The 10,998-nt window shown below is 43.3% G+C and overlaps 1 long non-coding RNA gene across 1 annotated transcript; it reads right to left on the reverse strand.

Moving 5' to 3' along the window:
* Nucleotides 1-3,019: 3,019 nt before the first annotated feature.
* On the reverse strand, nt 3,020-9,880 carry LOC119381326 (uncharacterized). Its single transcript, XR_005181378.2, has 3 exons — nt 9,686-9,880; nt 5,190-5,310; nt 3,020-3,120 (listed from the first exon to the last, which is right to left on the reverse strand). It is a non-coding gene; the product is annotated as an uncharacterized LOC119381326 (long non-coding RNA).
* Between the last annotated feature and the right edge of the window lie 1,118 nt (nt 9,881-10,998).

The following is a 10,998-nucleotide window of genomic DNA, read 5'->3' on the forward strand; positions in this document are numbered from 1 at the left end:
TCGACTCACGGATTTGGAGCCGGGCGGTGCATCTCCCAATTGGTGTCAATAGGTGACCGCCTGCTGTCCGGAGGTTGGGTCCATGTCCCCACGGTGTCGTTACCTTTCTCAGCTGAACAACGAGGTCAGCGCTGATAACGGAGTAATCGGCGCCCGTGTCTACCAGAGCAGTTACGGGGTGGTTGTCGACAAGAATGGAGATGTCAGCAGATACACGTCTGTCGTCGAGGGTATACGTCTGCGAAAGGGAGTCGTCGGATGTCGGCAGGCAGTTCGGAGGAGGTCTTTTAACGGTCGATCGACAGCGGCCTCACCCCCGGAGGTCGCTGTTCCTAGTTTCCCCGGCGTGGGCTTGGGGACCTAGGCGATCGTCCCGCAACGACGTCGGCAAAGGTTGAGTGTTGGCCAGGTGACATGGAGCGCCGGGGAGACGGTAAGCGGGATTGGCGTCTCTGAAAGGTGGAGGACTGCTGGCTTGCCAAGTACTCGGCGATAGCACGGGGCCGCTCACCATCCCGCGGTCGACGAGCATCTGGACGAAAGCCAGGAAGGCCCATGTGTCGGTACGTACACTCGCGGTAGACGTGACCTGGTTCACCACAATGGTAACAAAGGGGCCGATTGTCAGGAGCGCGCCACACACTGGATTTCCGAACATTGAGTCGTGGGTTCTCGTAATGCGGTGGGCTTGAGTAGAACGGCGTCGTCTGTTGGGTGGGCAGACGGGACGGATAGCCGACAGCCGGTGCAGGAGTACGTAACGCCTCCGCGTACGTTAAAAGAGGAGCCTCTGCTGGCGGCGGAGCCATCAACGGTTTAACCAGGTGCCGGACCTCTTCGCGGACAACATCCGTTAAAGCAGCCACATGAGGCGGAGGAGACGCTGCGTGCAGTTTTTGCAGCTCCTCGCGTACAATACTGCGCACGAGCTCCGTAAGTTCCCTCGCGCACGTGACGTCAGGTGTTGCCAGAGACGATGACACAGATGACAGATTGCTTGGGCGTTCGTACTGCGACGATCGCTGCCGTAGCATTCGCTCCATCGTCGTGGCTTCGTGGAGGAATTCCGCTACGGTGCTTGGAGGGTTGCGCACGAGTCCCGCGAACAACTGCTCTTTTACGCCCCGCATCAGTAGGCGCACCTTCTTCTCTTCTGTCATTGACGGATCAGCTCGCCGGCACAGCCGGGACATGTCCTCAACGAACATGGCAACGCTCTCGTTCGGGCGCTGGTTCCGGGAATTGAGGAGACGTTCTGCTTGCTCCTTTCGGTCAGAACTTCGGAAGGTATTCTGAAGCTGAGTGCAAAATTCTGGCCAGGTTGCCATGGTAGCTTCATGGTTTTCAAACCAAGTGCGCGCCGAGTCCTCGAGGTAAAAGTAGACATACCGAAGCTTCCGGTGTTCGTCCCATTCGTTGACGCTGGCGCAACGGTTGTAGTCGTCAAGCCAGTCGTCGACGTCCTCGTAAGTGTCACCGTGAAACGGCTTCGGAGTTCGCGGGGCGTTGAAAAACCATGGCGAAGGCGGAGTCGATGTCTGTTGAGTCTGTGTCCCCGCACTTGCCATACTTCTGTAGAGTTGTGGAAGGGGGCCGAATTCAGGTGGTAGGCCTAGTTGCCGCCGACTACGCCGTAAGTCAGCTGGCCAAGGCGTGACTACTGTCGGGATCTTCCTGCTGGTCGCAGTGCATACAACACTACCCAGCACCTCCACCAGAAATGTCACGTTATTACGAACGGTACAGAACCTCTGTCTGTCGGGGCACCAGGACGTCTAGCTGAACCGACACAGGAAAATCACGCTTCGTCTTCTCCACTTCCTTCTCCTCTCGTCACTTTTACAGTGGCACATACACACAGTAGAATAGCGCAATGCCATCCCATGCTCGTGGCATGGGATGGCATTGATGGCATGGGATGGCATTCTTCTTAGGAATGTCGTACATTATGACTCGAAGAAACGTTGTACGTGATGTCACCTTGGGATTGTCATACGTAATGTGTCCTGGAAATGTACGTAATGTCTCCTTGAAAATGTTGCATGTAATGACTTGGAAATTTCACACTAATGAGGAATATGAAATGTGCCAAATAGCACACTTTGTTGCTTTAATGTGACTAAAGTGCACAACTTGACACCACACTGTACTTAAAAAGTTGTAATAATGGGCGCTGTGTGGTGAATAAAGTTTCGGTGCTTTACATGCACCTACCGCAATGGTTATCAACTGATGCAAGTGGCAGCTGCTACTTTGCTGCGAAGAAGTTGTTAGAGAGAGGAAAAACACATTATGCAGTGATGGCGACGAAAACTTCCACTGGATGTTTAACCCAACAGTCACAAAGAGATGCATGTACATATTGCCCCTGTTGAAACAAATGCCAGGCTACAAGTGTCTGCTACTTCAGTGAAAATTGAAGTGTTCTGGCACCACATACAAATTAGTCGTACATAGTTTGGCTTTTTGAAGTCTAGGGTCTGATAACATCTCACCTGGTCGGGATGAAACTTTGGTGAAAACATTGTTGGACGCCAGTCACAAAAAGTCTTGCAATCCCAAGAACAGATATTGCTGTTCAACTTGAACAAGAAATTTGGCAGAGCAAATATAATGGCACTTGTAGCCTGATATATGTTTCAACAGGGGCAACATGTACATGCATGTGTTTTCTCATGACTTGCATTTAACATCCAGTGGAATTTTTTGTCATTATTACTGCTTAACCTGTGTATGCTCTCTCTAACAACTTCTTTGCTGCAAAGTAGAAGCTGCCACTGGCATCAGTCAATAATCACTGCGGTGGCTGCATGTAAAGCACCACAACCTTCTTCACCACAGAACACCCATTATTACAACTTTTTAAGTACAGTGTGGGTCAACTTGTGTGCATTGGTGACTGCAAAGCAACAAAATGCACTATTTGGCACATATATTTCTCAGCAAATGCAGAATTCAGTGTTTCCCACAAAGTGTGGGACAGCACATAGCTGCGGCAGGAAGCATGCATACATACTACTTCTTGCCAAGTAAACAGTGAACATCCAGCTGCTCTGAACGCATAAAGATGGGGTTTATTCTGCCAAACTGTACGAGTATACTGTTCGCACTCTGGCTCATCTGAAAAGAGAAGAAACAAAATATATGAGGACACTTGAACCAAATGAAAGAAGGCAATCTGTGCCGAAACTGAATTTTGCATCTACCTTGCAAAAACAAACGAGCCACACAGCAGCAGGTTTTGAATTTTGATGCATCCACAGCCCGCCCAATCTCATAAAAAAAGAAAAGGGCATGTCTATCCAACCCCTGCATGATTGACTAAAAAAAAATAGTGTTCACAGTACAAAATCCAAATGACTTCTGTGCAGACGACATTAAAGACATGAGGGGAGACGTTAAGTTCAATTCAAATGCTAGATTACCATGTTGAGATTAGACATGTGTAACTGTTCAAACAAAGGGGGATCTTGAAAGCAAGAAAACAAAGCAAAAGTGAAAATCAGATTTTGCGCACCAGCTGTCGGACACGTGCAATGGCTGTGAACAGATTCGAACTGAGGCCGGCTGAGGAGGAGTGTCGTTTTTGTCAAAAATGCCAAATTAAAAGAGCTAAAGAGGAGATAAAAACACGTTCTGTGACATTTAGCCTTTCTGCATAAAACGAGGCACATGCAACATGAAATAAGTAAATCAAAATGTACGCAATGAGCCACTCCAAAGGTGCACTTGTGAAACAAAGTTTCAGTTACCACTCCCACATCACGCCAAGTAGTTCAGGTGGACAGTGTTGCCAAATCGTCCTTGCCTGTGGTGTTTCACAAGTTAACTCGAAATGTAAAATGAGTGAGTGTCATAGGCGACATCAACAGCCCAAGGCATTCGCTCAAAGGCAGGCACATCGAGGCTGCCCAACATTCTCTCACAGCTTAATGTGTTGCACATTATTAAACACTTTCCAATCGGAGTTCATAAGTAACGCACGTCCCTGCTCGTCGGGATCCAGAAACTCAACACCTGACAATGGAATCAAGGTCGCAGATGCTCCTGTTTATCGTAATGGGGACGTAGCTTTGCTCTCCACTTGCTTATTCCTTGCATTGTTGCAGTATGCAGCAAAGCTAGCTACACAACCTCTCAGGAGCATTTTGCATTCTGTGGCACTGACGTTGACATTCTGTCCTGCTTCCAAGCAACAGTTTGTCTCGTTCACAGTAACTTGTATCAAACTGAGCACTCGATCAAAACGACCGCTAACAAAATAAACTACACCTCCTGCTTGTTCTCGCTCTCGACTTATTTCTGTTGCTGGCGACCCCGAGCTCGGATGCTTAGTAATGCAGCAAACGTGGAAAAGCACCTAGCAATTAACCGAGAATGAGGCAGCCTCTTACACTGCGGAAAGTATGCTGTTGAGAGAAATTAATGAAGAGCGATTTGGTCAACTTAAGCAGTTTTCTTTGCTAATACTGTCTGCCCTCCTGTATATTGTCTGGTTACATAGCCACAGCAAATAGCACCATGTATGTGCTTTCCTGCTGATGTCAATATGACAACCTGCAGTTTGCTGACATACACAGCGTCATTCATGAAAGAGGGTATGCGAGAGTGTGGCCGACGCACAGTGACAGCTGACTAGAATGCACAGTTTGCTGCATGAGAAAGCACGTCCGCTCAAGCTGTCGGCTACTGGGGGTCAAAATAACCAGGCATAGCCAAGAGGCGAACGCATGCCAGACCACCGCCTATAGCTGGTAGAAGAGCCTCTAGCTAACATAGGGCTCTTATTTCCGTTTCACAAAGCAAAGCATCCCCTCATATTATGAGCAATAGACGGGGCGGCACTGGTGCCCCTTGTTTAGACAAAGAGATACGAGGAAGCATGCAAGCGAAAAAGAATTAAGAATAAGGAATGTAAATTCGACAACACAAGTCTGCAAATATGGTTAGTATATCTGAAAATTGCTTTCACTTATCATAAAGGTTGTCTTGTTCTGTGTAAAAACAAGTGCTTCAACATTCCTTCAATAAAAATGTTTATGACTGATCTCCTCAGACTGACCATTCAGGCTTGTTAACCTACATATTCAGCACAACCTTATTGAATATCAGGCCCTACACACGCAACCAAAATATAGGCAGGGATTACAAGCTCATCAGCAAGTACACCAGCAAAAAAGTTAACTTACATCTTCAGTGATTCAGCACAATCGTTGTATCAGTTTCAATATTTTGCTGTCTGCAGCTGTCCTTGACTTGCGTCCATTTCCACATTTGCTGCCTCTCATCGGGTTGATATTGAACATCTCCCTGGAAGGCACAAAAATGTGTCGTCTCGATATTCTGTTTGTTCCATATACAGTTATGAAGTCATTATCACATTTGTTCCTGCTTTCGAAAGATCTCAAGGATATTTTATTTATAAGGAACTTTTCAATCCTCTTAAGCTGCAATTAATACAGAGCCAATTGCCATGTGGCTTCAATGTTTTTTGGTTGACCCACAAGAATTCTTGAATAAAGTAAAAGTAAACAATATGAATTCACCATGCAATTTTAAAATACAACAGTTCACTTGTGTGTACCTTTTACCCTAGCTCTCATGTCTGTAGCTTTTCCAACATTTACCCTTTGCAGTTGTCGTCGCTGCCATCAGCATGCACAGTGTGGTAACATATAAACATGAAAATTCAAAGTTAGCACAAAGTTTATTTCACATCAGATTAGTAAATGCAGTCACGAAAGATATTTTCTCTTTCTCGGTAATCTCGCAATTTTAATACTATTCAATGAATTGCCCTTGATATAACAGTAACTGAACACTGTTCATTTCCAGGCATTGAATCTATCCATGTCATGCCTTTGTCTTACATGAACATAATATTTCTATGTCCCTTGTCTTGCTCTAAACAATTACATGTTACATTAATGTGCAACATAATCTGTTCATTCATGCCTGTGCACAGACATATACGATGTTCACATATGTACAAACATCTAACTGCCATGCGGGCATAAGTCAGAATGCACTTTACATTCTGTGGTACCTTTGAAGTACTTCTGAAACCAAATGACTCATTAAAATGTGACTGAAAAACAAAAAGGAAAGCACAGAACAAATGTCCAACTAAAACGAGAATGTAGTGCCATGCTAACCCTAGCTATGGAATATAAAATGAAGGCCTAAATGCTGTAATTACGCAGTAACTTCTAGGAATAATGTTTTTGCAGTATGCTAATGAAGACAATGGTGCTTAATGAATGCAAGCCCTGGTTTCCCTGACATCTTAAAAAAGCACACAAAATCATTTGTCAAATCTGAAGCACTACTTATGTGAGGCCCTTCAAAATAAAATTGATACCTCAGAGCAGAGAAAACTGAAGATGATCTCTCTTGCATTCACCCTTGACACTCATTTGTCACCAAGCCAACACTCCTTCGTCTTGCGTATGCACAAAAGATCACACAGTGCATAGAGGCCCTTGGCAATAAGATCTGATGATACGGAGTATTTTTGTTTCACTGAATCTTATCACTAATGTTAGCTTTTCAATTAATGTAGTTCATAATTACAACTAAAGTGAGGCTTTACTTGGCCACCTACAAAGCAAAGGACTCTCCAGAAAATTAACCTTTAACCCTTTGACACGCTATGTACACAATTGTGTGCACCACTTATTTTTGCCATTGGTAATGACTAGGGCTACTAGAGAGCAAGATACCTTGGAAGTAAGCAGCGCGAAAAGCAAGACAACGCACACAGGGAGGAATTACAAGAAGCGCTGATCAAGATATGTTGAACAAGATACGTTGAGCTTTGGATCAAATGAACCTGCTGCATAATAAATTTGTGTTCATTTAACTTCATTTTGCAGTGTACTGTTGTATATTATCAGTTTGCTGAAGGCACTACACTGTTCAACGAGTCGTTCGAAGTGCTCCTTCCTGCGAGCCATGCCAAAAGTATAATTTTTCTTCACTCCAAATGAACATACACAAAAACAAATTTGCACTATATTTTTGGCGTAAGATTTCATTCTATTAATGTAAGAACGTAGCATGAATGACTTTACAATACATAATTATTACAATTGAATTATAATTACTATAACACACATAAATTAATGCATTATGACATTATTTTTGTTGCAATAGAATATCGAGTGCCTTGAAATGATGTATCAATTTGACGCATCTACAGACAGTTTTTCATTGGTGGCGTCTGAAAGGTTTAGAGAACATGGAAATATTTCACCCTGTTTCTGTACAACACAACAACACGAATAGAACCAATGCAGTGATAAAGTTGGCTAATGAACAAAAGTTATTTGCAGTCAAAATGTTATGAACAGCACATATTTAAGACTTCGTAACTACTGAAGCTTGCAATTATGCACTACCAAGAACAAAAATCCACAGAAGTTCACATGCCCTTTTGCTTTAAACACTGTGCTTCACAGAAGGAGGGAGCTTGCATTATGTATAGTTCAGTAGAAAAGTTTTTGAAGTGCTTTATAAAGAATAGAACTGCACGCTGAAAAGAAGTTAGTTGGACGGCTTGATGGGAAAAAACACTAACTTGTTTCATTCGTTCTGAGCATCCTACTTCACCAAGGAAGGTGCGAAAATTTTGATAAAAAAAGCAAGCGAAAAAGGCATCTCAATGACAGACAGTGACACACGAAATCAGATTCTATTGAGACATTTTTTGCCCATCTTTGAGTGCCTGTTCCTCATGAAAGTGAGGTCGGCTGCAGCCATTAGCAAGACATAGCTTCAGGTATGCTTTTTCCCATTTCTCTTTACTAATGCAGCTATTGATATCATATATCCTTAGAAAAAATTGAAATGCACTATCAGCAACGTTGCTGTGTTCACGAGCTCATCAGAAGAGAAGCTGGTGTCATCCAAAGATGACAAGGAAGCGACAGGAATGGTTCAAGTGATCACAGGAGCAACTTGTAAGCAGCACAAAGCATGTGACTGGAAGTCTGAGATTTCCATTGTAGAGGCTGTAACGAAGCATAAAAGCCTTGGCTCTTTATTTGAGCCCAAGGTATAAATGGTGAGTGTCCTTCAGACTATATTTTTTTTGGGGTACATGTCACATCACGCTGATCCAACCGGCCACATTCTCTGTGACCCAGAACAGCAGGGTGAAGTGTGCCCAACTGCACGACTGTTTGCAAAGAGCTGTGAAGGTGCAAGCTATGCTGCAGGCAAGTTGCAACATTGTGTGTTTGAACAATATCACAAGCACTTGCTATTACATACTCTTTCCTGTCTTGGTGTTCCTCACATATAGTGTCATAAGTTTCTCAGTTGGATGAGTAAAATAGCGCACACTTAGACAGGGAGAGTAAGCAACATGACACAAGCGCTAACAACAATTGTTTATTTGAAATAGCAGAGGAAGTCTTATGTAAAGAAACAGGTGAAGTGAGTGCGCGTGTCACGCAGGCATGACTGCAAGCCATCTGAAATCGGTACAAAGGAATACAAGTTCCTTTTCGGGCAAACTAATATAAGGCATTCTAACACATCGTGTGCCCAACCACTGAGTCATTTCGGCTTCAATCATCTCATGGACTAACTTTTTACTTTTGACAATCACATGAACTTTATCGAATTCCTGCTGACATCCACATGTCGCACTGCATAGCTAGAAGACCGTCCTTGTGCTTTTCTTGATTGCCACGGTGCTCTCTGAAATTATCATTAAGGTAGAATATCTCACTTGAAAAGGATCATTACACTGCAGCAGATTTAGTATTTCTAGCAAGGAGCTAGAAATAGATTTTGCCATGCTGCTTTCTTAGATATAATAACACGCAGAGGGCATTCACTTTTGTGTTTTTTGCGCTAAAGAACAGGTCGCTTACTGGAAGCTGGTTATCCGAGAATCAACAGGTAGCAGTGGTCGAAATTTTACTTCACGAATTATCTGCCCGCACCATCGAGTGCATTGTTGTGTAACGCTTTACATGCATGATATTGTGCATAATCTCAAGAAGATTGCTGGTCGCGTTGATGTATCTGTTGTGTTTAGTGCCCCTCAAAAACCTTTCAGCCTTTGCAATAGTAGTGTTCCTAGGAAGGGAGCTACTAGCGACATGCTCAAAGAACATAGATGTACGTTTGTTAGATGCATTGATCATGCTGCGTATCGGATCCCACTGCATTATGGAAAGTTCTACATTAGCCGGTCCGCTAGGTGCCTTATCGATCGTTTGAGAGAACACCGTTGCAATGTACAAAAGCACAAAAACGGTCACCTAGCTATGCAACTGTAGCCCGTGTAAATGTCAGCCTGAATTTGATGAAGTTGACGTGATTGTGAACAGTAAAGAAAATGCAGTCCGTGAGATAATAGAAGCCAAAATGATTGAGAAGTTAGGCACACGTGTGTTAGCATGCCTTCTGTAGCTTGCCCGTAAAGGAGCTACCGATCCTTTGTGCCGATTTCAGATCGTTTGCAGTCATGCCTGTGTAACATGCGCACTCACCTCACACATTTCTGTACACAAGTCTTTCTCTGCTATTTCAAATATTCATCTGTTGATAGCGCTGTGTCGTGCTGCTTACTCTGTCTAAGTGTGGCGCTATTTTACTCGCATTACGTACCAACAAGCCCAAGCTACTCTTCTCGAACTGCCCATTTGTAGAGAAGGAAACCAATGCCTACCACTTAATATGGGCTTGTCCAGACCAGAGGAAGAATGCTCCCATCTTTCACAGCAAGCTGTCCACTGCTTCAGTTCCTTGAACAGTCAGTCGTCTATGCTGGGTACATGCATTACAGATGCCACAAAACATTCCATAACCTGCACACAATAGAGGCCTTACAGTACACAAGTAGTACATATAAAACATGATGGCTTAACACAGGTATCTGTTAATACACCCAAAACTGTCCATGAATGATGAGCTTAGGATGCATTAAGAGCAAATATTAGAGGAGTAATAGATTTTTGCAGACAATTTTAATTATGCGTTACATGTCAAGCCTTTCCCACACTGGCGTACTGAAATAGTATGAGAATACAGTTTGCCGAATAAGCAACTTGCACAGAAAACTCCATCAGCACTATCATCACAATATTAAATAGATCAGTTCTATGCTCTATGTACCCAAGTATGGTAACGAGCCACCCTTATTGTACGACATCATGAATGTGAAGATTTCAAGATAGCTGAAGACTTAGTAGAAAGTGTAAGACACCAGAGGTTACAGCAAAGATTGAGCACTGTGTTGGCTTTTCTGTCTCCTCTGCTGCTCTTGCATGGTTTTAAATTTGGGTATGTTTTACCAACAAGCCCAGTTTTGAACTCTTCAAAAAAAACCTTGTTGCACTAAAGTCAATTCATATGCAGGGCTCGTGCTGTGCCCTACAAGTGTCTGTTCAATTCAATGAGCCCTTAATTCACTATGTTTCGTTTGTCCTTTCATAGCTGGGTGATTCCACGTAAGATCGAACAAACGATGGCTGGTAGACCTCTTAAATTTATTTCAAAATTTTATATATTATTGCCTGATGAGTGGAAAGAAGAGATCCGCAATTTGTTTTGGCGCCAAAAATTTTTTAGAAGCACAGGAAATCAATAACGACGAGGAGGTGGAGTGGAGCGCTCATCCGCTCTGCTGTTTTGGCCAACTTTCATTGTGAATTGCACAAAATATATTAAATTTAGGTAGCTGAAATTTATTTACCTAAATATATGCATGTTTTTGCTTCTGGTCAGGTATTTTTAGTTTTTGTGTGTAGTGTAGATGGTTTTATAAAAAACCTCAAAAATGGCCCAATTTGCAAAATTTTCTTTACTTTGAAGCTCTTTATCTCAAATCGCCTAGTAGCAGAGTTACAAAAATTCCGCATTACGTTCTTCGCATGCTTGTCTACCAAACTGCCAAATCTTGTATTTATATAATTTTTCAGTAAAGAGATATGATCGGGCTAAGTTCAAGAAAACACCGAACAATGGAAACTTCTGACGACA

The sequence above is a fragment of the Rhipicephalus sanguineus genome, chromosome 2, assembly GCF_013339695.2.
Source record: "Rhipicephalus sanguineus isolate Rsan-2018 chromosome 2, BIME_Rsan_1.4, whole genome shotgun sequence".
NCBI classification, from domain to species: domain Eukaryota; kingdom Metazoa; phylum Arthropoda; class Arachnida; order Ixodida; family Ixodidae; genus Rhipicephalus; species Rhipicephalus sanguineus.